The sequence below is a fragment of the Nicotiana tabacum genome, chromosome 6, assembly GCF_000715075.1.
Source record: "Nicotiana tabacum cultivar K326 chromosome 6, ASM71507v2, whole genome shotgun sequence".
In the NCBI taxonomy this organism is placed as follows: Eukaryota; Viridiplantae; Streptophyta; class Magnoliopsida; order Solanales; family Solanaceae; genus Nicotiana; species Nicotiana tabacum.
Window position 1 is genome coordinate 63,129,991 of NC_134085.1, and position 12,377 is coordinate 63,142,367.

Sequence of the window (12,377 nt, forward strand, 5' to 3'; positions counted from 1 at the left end):
CAACTCGGTCTCTAATGCTCATACTTGACCTGCTGGCAGTTCAGACACCGTGCAACATGCACAATAATATCCTTCTTCATCCTTCTCTACTTATAATGTTGCTTCAAATAACAATACATCTTCATAGCACCTAGGTAAATAGAATACCACGAACTATGAGCCTACTCAAGAATCAATGCCCTCAAATCATCCACCTTATGAACACAGATCCGCTCCCAAAGCCTCAATACCCCATCATCACCAATAGTCATCTCCTTAGCACCACCTCGCAGCACCGTGTCCTTAAGGACACAAAAGTGGGGATCATCATACTAGTGAGCCTTAATGCGCTGAAACAAAGACGACTGTGATACAATACAAGCAAGAACCCTTCTAGGCTCAAAAACATCTAGCCTCACGAATCTATTGGTCAAAGCCTGAACATCCATATCTAATGGTCTCTCTACAACTAGAATTAATGCCAAACACCCCATGCTCTCTGCCTTTTTACTCAAAACATCAACTACCATATTGGCCTTCCTCGGATGCTAAAGAATGGTGATATAATAATCCTTCAACAACTCCAACTATCTCTGCTGCCTCAAATTCAAATATTTATATTTAAAGAGATGTTGGAGACTTCGATGATCCGTATATACCTCACAAGACACGCCATATAAGTAATGCCTCCAAATCTTGAGCGTGTGTATAATAACTGCAAAACTCCAAATCATACACTAGATAGTTCGTCTCATAGGGCTTCAACTGCATAGGTAATTTCCCTATCATCCTACATCAACACACATCCAAGACCAACCTCGAAGCATCACAATAAACTGTGTACGACCCCAATCCTGAGGGCAATACCAAAACTGGCCACAGTCAATGCCGTTTTGAGCTTCTGAAAGCTCTCCTCACACTCGTTTGACCACCTAAACAGAGCACCCATATGGGTCAACTACATCAATAGGGTTGCACTATATGAAAACCCCTCCACAAAGCGGCGGTAGTACATAGCCAAACCTAAGAAACTCCTGATCTCTATAGCGGTAGAAGGTCTGTGCCAACTCTGAACGGCTTCAATCTTCTTTGAATCTACCTTGATCCCATCACTAGATACCACGTGGCCCAAGACTGCCACCTAGTCCAGCCAAAACTCACACTTGGAGAACTTAGCATACAACTTCTTCTCTCTCAAAATCTAAAGCACATTCCTCAAATTCTATTCGTGCTCCTTAGCACTGCGGGAATATACCAATAACATCAACAAAAGCCATAAAAATCAAACCAAAACAATAAAGTTTGAATCTTTAATTAAATATACACAGTCAACCAAAAATTCAACCCGACACCGCCTCCCGAAACCCGAGAAAACTCATAAACCCCGAACACCTATTCCAATACGAATCCAGATATAAAAGTTTCATCCAAAAGCGACCCCAAGTGGGGGTTCAAATCTCAGTTATTCACTTTCCAAAAGTTTTGCTAGATATCCTCAAGTTTCTCTTTAAAATCCAAGTTATTAGGTGTAGAAATCCATGAAACATCATGATATAAAGTCAAATCCAAGTGTAAATTGCTTACCTCCAATGCTGTAGCGAATTTGCTCTTCAAAATCTCCCACTCTCGAATTCTACGACTCCAAATATGATAAAGTGGGTAAAAGTCTCGAAATTCCCATTTAAATAGTCTGCCCAGACATATGCATCGCGATCACGAAAAATTTGCCCAGCTGAAGACTCCCCTTTGCAGACGTGAAGGCACCCCACGAACGCGGCCAATGCACCAGTTAAGCCTACGCGAACACAGCCCCACACCTACGATCGCAAAGGCAAACCTCCTGCTCGACCACAAGCCATCGCGAATGTGTCTCCTAAACGCGAACGCAAAACAACAGATTCCTCCGCAAACGCGACCCTTCTCCCGTGCACACGAAGGGTAAATCTTCGCCTGCCAAATCCTCCACTCTGCGATCGTGAGCCCCCTCCTCGATCGCGAAGAAGCCCCTCTACACCTGAAACCAACAGTCCAAAATAAGGAAAAAATAGTCTGAAACCACCCCAAAACACTCGAGCCCCCGGAACTCCGTCCAATCATGCCAACAAATTCTAATACCTAATCCAAATTTGTCCAAGGTCTCAAAACACCACGAATAACGTCAAAACCAAGAATCGCCGATCAAGATCAATTTCTTAAGTTCCTAAACTTCTAACTTCAAACCAAGTGTCTGGTTCAAGCCTAATCAATCCAGATTGAACCCAAACTTTGCACACTAGTCCCAAATGACAAAATGAAGCTATGTGAATTAACAGAATAACAATCCGAATTCGATAATCTCAAAGCAACCCTCAGTCAAACTTAGGTACTCTCCAAACCTCCAATTTGCCAACTTTCGCCAAATAGCACCAAAACATTCTAGGAACCTCCAAATCCAATTCCGAACATATGCCTAAGTCCAAAATTACCATATAAACCTATTGGAACCATCATAACACCAATTTGAGATCGTTTACACAAAAGTCAGATATTGGTCAACTCTTACAACTTAAACTTCCAAAATAACACTAAGGGGTCGTTTGGTATGAGGTATAAGTAAAAATAGTACTAGTATAAAAATCTAATACCACCTTATACCTTGTTTGATTACCAAATCTGGTATAAGTTATCCCAGTATTAAAATTAATACCAGGATAACTTATACCTATCAGGGAGGTGGGGTAATTAATGCTGAGATTATTATCCCCTGACAAAATAGCAAAATTTACCAAAATTGCCCTAAAGTCCTCAAACCCTTTTTCTACATCACTTTTCCCATTCTTTACCCAATATTAGTAAAGCAACACCGCTACAAATTTTTCTGCTCTTGGGGAAGATTTCTTCTCTTCTTTGAATGCAGAAGCTATGTTGTAGTGATTGAACAAGACATTATCTTTCGTTTTGCTTTTCTCACAAGGTTAAAACTTCTATCGAAACCTATTTCTCTTATTCTTTCTTGTTATCATTTATAAGTTCTTTGTTGCATAATTTGGGTACAGTCATCTTCTCTACCAAAATAGTAAAATTCTGAACTTTTTTATGAATGCTACGTAATTGTTTTGCTGAATTTTATTTAGCAAATAATTGAGAAAAATCATAGCATTTCAAACTCAATATGTAGTGCCGAAAGAGCTGAAATACATGAAAGAGTACCAGCTATATGTAAAAGATCTGTAATATGTGAAAATCACAGTTGTGGATTGTCCTCTTCCATTTATTAGCCCTTCTCTCTTTATGTTGATAATGAAATCTTAGTTTGGCTTCTTTCCAAACATTTGTTGGGTTAATTTGTTTCTCTTTATGTACTTGAAAATTATAAATTTTTACTCAAAGATTCCTTTTTCTAATTGTAATTTTTTATATATTAATTCTTTTCATTTTTGTAATGGCAAAATTAGGTTTTCTTATGGATCATCAACTATTGTCCGATATTGAATGCGTTATTATCCTTGAGAAGATATTGTGCCAACAATTTCCTATTGTGTTTATATTTCTTTTAATGACTATTTATGGTCATTCTATAAGAAGACAACATAGAAATAGGGGTGTGATTAGGTACCGTATGACTGTTAGAATTCCTAAAATTATGTCTCATTTGAATTGTGTCATATATGACAGTGATATTGCATATATTGATAAGTTAAGAATGGATAAAAATTCCTTTCACACTTTAGTTCTCTTAATTAAGAAAATTGGAGGTTTAACTGATAGTAAAAATATGTCAAGTAGTGAAAAGTTAGCAATGTTCTTAAATATCTTAGCTCATCATGAGAAGAATGGATCAATTAAGGTTGACTATGTTAGATCGGGTTGGAGCGTAAGTCAAGCTTTCAATGAATACTTGAGATTTGTTCTCAGACTAGCTCCATTGTTACTTGTTAATCCTAAACCGTTGCTTGAAGATGAGATTGAAGATCAATGGAGATGGGTTAAGGTATGTGAAATTTCTTTTGAGCATATATTAATTTATGTAAAACTAAAAAAATATATAATCATACGAAAAGAAATTAATAGTTTGAGATAATGTATAATTGATTTTATAGGAGGTGCACTTATGGTACTTTCATTCAAATTAGAGTTCCATCCAAGCCAAACCAAGATACAGAACAAGAAAGGGAGAAATAGCAACTAATGTACTGGAAATTTGTGATAGAAATCTTAATTTTACTTATGTATTACCTAATTGGGAAGGATCAACTGTCGATGGTCGTGTATTACGAGATGCTATAATGCGAATGAATGGTTTGAAAATCCCTGAGGGTATGTCATACATATTCTTATACACTCAAGTTATATCACAAAAAGAATGCTACATAAAAGTAACTAAATTTTATGTTTATATGATAGGAAATTATTATTTGTGCGATGGAGGAATATACAAATAGAAATAATTTTCTTTCACCTTACAGAGGGTATAGATATTGTTAAGGGATTGGCAAGGTGACAATCCTCCACCTCGATATCGAGAAAGCTTTTTAATATGAATCATGCTAGGGCTCGTAATGTTATCGAAAGAGCATTTGGTCTCTTGAAAGAGCGTTGGGGAATTCTTAGAAGCTCTTCGTGGTACTCAGTTAAGGTTCATAACAGGATCATTAGTGCTTGTTGTTTGATGCACAACTTTATTCGTAGAGAGATGGAAGTGGTTCCCTTAGATATTGATATGGAAGAACAAGTGGAGTATCAATATGACAACATTAATTTTGTTGAATCATCTCAGGAGTGGACCACTTGGAAGGATGAGTTGGCTCAACCAATGTGGAATGCAAGTCTGAAGAATTGATCGTTTCAAAATATTCCATGCTTGTATTATATTTTGTGGTGTTTGGGTATTTTTCTCTTTAGTTTTTTGTATGATTGTAAGGTGTATCAACTTTCAGTTTTTTGTGATTATAAGAAATAGTTACTTACTTTAATTTTTGTGAAGATTACTTATGTTTAGTTAGCATTTCTTTTTTGATAGTTTTATATTTCCATACATATGCTTTTTTATGTGTAAAGTGTATGAATTTTTACTTTTGTGATGTTAAGTAATATTGGAGATACTTATGCTTCTTGTGGAGATAACTAATACTTATGATAATTTATTTCACAAGATTATACAGATATAATGAATAGACAGGCAGAAAATTCAAAGCTATTGTCAATAAGATCAAGAAAATCAATACCTTCTTCCCGAAGGATCTGGACTCCAGCAGAAGAAAGTGCTCTTTTAAATGGTTTAAAAAAATTATGTGCTGATAGTTGGAAAGCTGATAATGGAACCTTTAGGCCAGGATACTTGATGGAATTAGAGCATTATTTGCATGAACGTCATCCTAGTAGTCAATTAAAAGGTGAACCACATGTTAATAATAAAGTAAAAGCGTGGAAGAGATGTTATTCAAGCATAAGTTTATTAAAGAGTCAAAGTGGTCTGGGATTTCAATATAGTGATGGAACCATAATTGTTGACGATCCAAAACAGTGGGATGACTTTATAAAGGTAATTTATACTTTGCTTAAGTTATTAGAATATTGTTACTTCATATAGGAATTTTTCTGAGTTTCCATCATAGTTTATAACTGACGCATATGTTATTACTTTGTTTCTTTCCTTATTTTTTCTAGATGGATCCAAAAGCAAAAAAGCATGAAAACTAAGAAATGGACAATGTTTGAGGAGTGGGAAGAAATATTTGGCAAGGATAGAGCGACGGGAGAGTTCGCAGAAGGGCCGCTAGATGCTGCTGAGGATATTCTAAGGAGTTAAGCTTTAGGACTTTTTAATGACATGAGCTTAGGATGGCCTATTGATGTTGATGATGAAGAAGAAGATAATGCTGGTGATGGACCTAATATAGCTACTGGAGAAGCTAAAAATGAAAATGCTAGAGCATCTGAACCTAGTTTTACTGAAGCATCTGAAAAGAAAGATGCTAGAGCATCTGAACATGAATATGCTGGAGCATCTGAAAATGAACATGCAGGATTCCAACAAAATCATAAACAAAGTGAGCATGCTAATAGGTCCTCTTCTAATTTTAGTGAAAAAGAGAAAACCAAGAAAAGAAAAAGGATTGTGGAGGATTCTAGTGAGACATTTCTTAAGGGTATGACAAAAGTTATGAAAAACTTTATTGAAAGTCAAGATAAAATAATGGGTGCCTTGATTGATAAAATTGGGGATCGTGACCGATCCGATATTCGTGGTAAAATTTATTCCATCCTTGAGTCTCCCGCATTTGAGTTGTACTCAGTATAAGAACGTATCAAAGCTACAATGATTCTCTGTGAAGATGTTAAAAAGATGGAATTATTTTTACGTATGGGTGAACTTGAGCGCCAAACAATGATGTTCATGATTATCAATGGTAAAATTTGAAGTATGGTAAAATTGTGTATATGTGGTGGTACTAGTTTGATAGTTTTTTCTCGAACAACAACTTTAAAGTTAAACTGTAGTGCTATTTTTGATACCTTGGGTTATGTCCATACTCTTTTGTTTATGACTAGTGGGCACGATGATGCTATATTTTTTGTGTAACTAATGTATATTAAATAGCTTAACTCTAGTGTAAATGTTAAGTGCATATATAATCATATTACTACTATGACAATTCTGCAATTTCTCTTTTTAGCTTAACTATGTTTTTGATGCCTCTAAATTTTATAGTTTTGGTTATGTTCTGGCCAACTTGTGAATCTTGGTTTGAACCTCTAATGTGGAGTTTTTTTTTTAAATCACAACACATTCTATGAAAATTGAGAAGACCAAGAAATCAATAATATTATACATGGCAATTAGCTATCGTACATCTGAAGGAAACAGGGAATTAAGTTAGGAAGAAGATTTACAAGAAGAAATCAGCAGATATATTTTAAACAATTGAAAACTAGAGCTTCAAAAAATTATTTAGTACTTGTTGAAGTAAGAAATGGAAATTGACGTATGTCATTTAGATAAAGGAGTATGTCACGATCCTAAACCCGGACCCGATCATGATAGCGCCTATCGTGAAACAAGGTCAGCCGACACAAATTCTTAATCTATTTTTAACAGTTATAATAATTTAATTTAAATTATTAACGGATGGTAAATCCCAAAAATAAGGTGAAATAGGACAACGCAGAAATAAACATAGCCCGACATCGGGGTGTCACCATTCATGACCATCTAACATAAGTCTAAGAGTATGAAGAAGGGACTACACAGTCTATTACAGAATCCAGTACAAGGGAAAATAAAGATAAGAGGGAGAAACACTGGGTTGCAAACGCCGAGAAGCTACCTAGTGAACTCCAAAATAGCCCGCTAGAAGCAGTCAGCCCTCGCTAGTAGGACTCGAGGCTCCTGTATCTGCACATAGGGTGTAGAGAGTAATGTGAGTACGCCAACTCAGTAAGTAACTAAAGTAAATAAGGTCTGAGTGCAGTGACGAGCAGTTAAAAAATCATATATAAGAGTACACAATAGGGTATCAAATCAAACTCAATAGTTTAAAAGTTAGTTTACTTCGTAAAAACTTCAGTTTCAATTGAAATACTTTGAAATCATTTATTTAGCAGCTTTCAACAGAGGCTCATTATAAAAGAAGAGTGAAATCAGCAAAGATATTATAAATAGGCCCCTCGGGCAAGGTATCACTCATAAATATAGCCTCTCGGGCAAGTCGACTACGCTCACTGGAGGTGTACAGACTCCGGAGGGGCTCCTACAGCCCAAGCATCATATCGCTGCGGCGTGCAGCCCGATCCAATATATATATATATATATATATCGTTGCGGCGTGCAGCCCAATCCCGATCCATATAAGTATCGTTGAGGCGTGCAGCCCGATCCATAATATATATAAAATATTATTGTGGCGTGCAGCCCGATCCGTAATATATATAATCCTCACCATTAGGTCCTAAACCTCTCTCAGTCATTAACATCACAGCCCCTCAGGCATAACAGTGAAAATTAGGAAAACTCGGTCCAACAAGTTTTCACATTTTTAAGAAATAGAGTGATAAAAACCAAGTTTAAACAATAAACAGGTAAACCATGACTGAGGATATGCTTTCAAACAAATAGAGTGAGGAAAACAGTAAAAATGTTTCTAAGGGTCTCAACAGGTCGGCACGAGGCCCTAAACGTGGCATACAGCCCATAATATAGTATCAACCTCTAAAATAAGTGATATCATAAGATTTAAAATCAAATACGCGGCTTAATAGTCGCTACGAGACGGACCAGGTCACAATCCCTACCGATGCACGCCCACACGCTCGTCACCTAGCATGTGCGTCACCTCATTTATCAAAACAATATGAAATATCGGGGTTTGTACCCTCAGTTCCAGATTTACAATGGTTACTTAACTCAAACCAGATGAAATACTACTCCGCGACGCCTTTGCCTCTCGCCTCGGCCCCAACTCGCGTCGAATCTACCCAAAATTAGAATCATAACATTAGAACATTGTCACACCTCCTTTTTCCGCACCCGCAGGGGCGCAGGGGAGTTTTTTCCAATTAAAGGACAATCGAAACGGGATTCGTTTATTTATTTCAGAGTCGCCACTTGGGAGATTTAGGGTGTCCCAAGTCACCAATTTTAATCCCGAATCGAGGAAAATAATGACTCTATATTACAGTCCGCGTACCAGAAATCTAGATAAGGAATTCTGTTAACCCGGGAGAAGGTGTTAGGCATTCCCGAGTTCCGTGGTTCTAGCACGGTCGCTCAACTGTTATATTTGGCTTATTTATCTGATTTTTAATACAATTATGAACCATGTGCAAATTTTGTCTTTTAACCGCTTTGTTAATTATTATTATTAAGAAAAGTGAATATCGCTTAAAACATATCTTTGGACTGTGTCACATGAAATGCACCCACAATCCGAAATATATTTTATTTGATGTTTTAGGATTTGGATTTAGGTCACATGAAATGCACACCCAAGTTTAAGAAAAATAGATTATTAAACACGCGCCTAAAGAGACTATCGTGTTATTATTTTGGGAAGGCCGTGAAATTCGCTAAACGGCCCTCCTGACTTCTAAGTAATTTAAAACAAGTATTTACTGAGGGCCCCACAATTTGTATTTTTATTCGGCGAGGCTCATCTCATTCTTATTTTTTGAAGGAATTTGCAACGACGTGGAAATGCGTCTCGGGCCACGTCACAATCAATGTGCCCGTGACTAGAGACATATTTCGACTCCGTTGAGATTTGGATTTGGGTCACATAAATGTGCACCCGAGCTTAGGGAGATAACATTATTAAAGGCGCGTCTAAAGCAACTAGCGCATTATTATTTTGGGTAGGGCCGTGAAATTTGCTAAACGGTCCGTCCCGGAATCTGAGTATTTAATACATATATTCTGTGAGGGCTTCGCAATCTGTACATTTTTTATTTGACGAAGCTCGTATCGTTTTTTTTTTAATTTTCTTTTATTTATTTTTTCTTACAAAAAAAGGAAAAGGATAAGGCTAAAAATAACTACACATTTTTTTTTGCTACTTCGCTAGGTCATGGGTTGTAAATTGAACTCATTTGATGAAGCGAATATTTTTCCGTGGGATTAAAATTACTCCTATGATTTTAACATTACTACTATACGTACAAACAACTCTTAAGACAAGCATGTAGATAACAATAATCTTAACATGAATAAACAGAATGCGGAATAGCTACTTAAAATAATGAAACAAGGGAAGAGACATTCAACAAATCCGATACACAAACAGTGCATAGGAAATCCATATCATTTCATTCCAGTTAAGCAAATATAACAAGTTTGGAAATGTATATGCACCTGTTTGAAGCAAGAACAACAACCAAACTGTCCCGACAACTATCGGAAACCTCTCCAATGACGGAACGACGGAACTTCGACGTCAAGCTCAACGTACCGGACTTCGACGAACCAAAGACGACCTCGATGGAAATAGAAAGCTTGGACCAAAACTGTTACTACTGCTGGATTTTTGCGACGCAGCAAACGCAGCCACAACTGCTGCTCGAAAGGAGACGATGAAGCTACTGTTTTTTTCGGGCAACGGCAGTCGAAGGGCAGCGACGACGGGGCTGCTGCGTTGGGGGGTAGTTTGCGACTGGTTTCTTGGGTTTAACTGGCTTGGAGGAGAAGAACGAAACGCAGCAGCAGCATCAGCAGATGCTGCTCGACGGGGTTTAATGGAGGATCGAGAAGTGGGTTTAATGGAGGATCGACAGAGTATGGGCGTGAGGAAGTCGGACGCAGGTGGTTCGTTGGTGGTTTTGGAACGTGAGGCTGGTGGGTTCAAGCGTTGGGGGGTCGGGGTGCAGGTAGTTTCATGGTTTTTGCTAGGGTTTTTCCTAGGTTTTCTTGAGGAGGAAGGAGATGGGGTGGTTTGAGTGATGGTGTTTGGTCGACGGTGATGGGGGAGGTGGTTATGGCGTCGGGGTGGTGTTTGGGAGGAGGAGGGTGGTCCGTTGATGGAGGGTCGACGATGGTCTTTGGACGGTGGTGAGCCAGAGGGTTTGGACTGGTTTTTCCGTCGGGTTTTCGCTGGGTATTTGCTTCTTCTTCTTCTTGAAGAAGAAGCCTCTACAGTGGTCGTCCAGTAGCCCTCCTTTCTTCTTCTCTTTTGAGAAGAAGATATACAGTACCCCCCTCAAAAATCCCCAAAAGTCCTCTTTTAAAAATGTGTTTTGTCCGTATTTTTGTAATACAATGCCCATGAAAATGAGCCCCACGCGTGGTGGGGTTCGAGGCATATGTCCCCCACGCGTGGTGGGGTTCCCCATGTGTCCTGGACACGGTTTATTATGGGCTAGGTCCGAAAATTAGGCCTAAAACCGGGTAGTTTGAACCCGAATATTATTCTTTTGCCCGGACCCGAGAAATAGAAACACGTTGCTTAACTAGTCCTATGTAAACAAAATAACTACCAAAAATAAGACTAGTATTTAAACAAAACTATATCTTTTTAAATATTTTTTCAAGATTTAAAATAGCTACAAAATATTAATAAAACTATTTTTGTAATTTTCGTTTTTAATAAAGACAAAAATATGAAGTAATATTTTTGTATTTTTCAAAATTATAATGACTGCAAACATTAATAGAACTATATTTTTTGTAATTTTCGAATTTATATAAAGTACCAAAATAAAGTACAATTTTTGTATTTTTCAAATTTATGAGAGATACATAAACTAAAATTTATATATATATTTTTTGAAATTTTTCTTTTTGCAACGAAATAAAGTAAAATAGTTAAAATAGCTATACTAGTCCTAAATTAGATATTTAAACTTAAGAACGTAAAAATTTCCGGGGAGGGTCAAAAATCACGTGCTTACAAACATGCTAAAGGAACGAAGCCCACACGAAAGTAATCAAATTACAGCACAAATTCCGAAATTGGCCAAACCCGACCCCCGGGCCCTCATCTCGGAATCCGGTAAAATTTACATCAATAGACTCATTATCACTCCCCGAGTTCATTCATATCAAAAGCACCAAAATCCAACCACAAACGACCCCTCAAATCCCAAATTCTAGGTCTCCAATTACAAGCCCTAGTTCTTCAATATTTAGGCTTAAATTCTACAAATTCCATGATTAATTAGGTAAAAATCACATTAGGATTGAGTAATAAGTCCATAAACACCTCCAAGTGTTCCCCCTTGATTCCCTCTTCAATCCCCTTCAAAAAGCTTCAAAGTCGCCCAAAAATGGAGGAACTTAGACTCAAAATCGCGGAATTGGTCTTTTAAAACATTATGCCCAACACTTAAAAATCCTTCATTGTGAACGCGGTCAAAGCCTCGCGTTCGCGAAGTACAAACTTAAGTTGACCAGAATTCCTCATACGCGAACGCGACGACCCCTCGCGAACGCGATGCCTCAGCAACTCAAACCATAGCGAACGTGTCTGCTCTCTCGCGAACGCGAAGCTTCCTGACTCCAACCCTTTGCAAACGCGGGACCTCCATCGCGAACGCGAAGGCCAAACCTACAGCCTCTCATCCTAACCCTTCGCGAACGCGAAGGCCAAAAGTCTACAACACTCACAACAGATTTTCTGCAATTTTTCTCAACTTGAAATGATCCGTTTAACCACTCGAAACTTACCCGAGGTCCTTGGGACCTCAACCAAACATGCCAACCTATCCCATAGCATCATTCAAACTTGTTCCAACCTTCGGAACGCTCAAAACAACATCAAAACACCAAATTTGCATTGGATTCAAGCCTAAGAATTCCAAAATCTTCCAAATTCCGCTTTCGATCAAAAAGTCTATCAAACCACGTCCGAATGACCTTAAATTTTGCACACACATCCCAAATGACACAACGGACCTACTGCAACTCCCGAAATTCCATTCCGACCCCTATA

At 37.8% G+C, this 12,377-nt stretch overlaps 1 long non-coding RNA gene across 2 annotated transcripts; it reads left to right on the top strand.

Moving 5' to 3' along the window:
• Positions 1–2,773: 2,773 nt before the first annotated feature.
• Positions 2,774–6,507, top strand: LOC107786662 (uncharacterized). Of its 2 annotated transcripts, XR_001648188.2 has the most exons (4): positions 2,774–3,949; positions 4,059–4,275; positions 4,363–5,500; positions 5,626–6,507. It is a non-coding gene; the product is annotated as an uncharacterized LOC107786662 (long non-coding RNA). The 2 variants fall into 2 exon arrangements; XR_012710387.1 differs by having other exon boundaries at positions 4,059–5,500.
• The last annotated feature ends 5,870 nt before the right edge of the window (positions 6,508–12,377 follow it).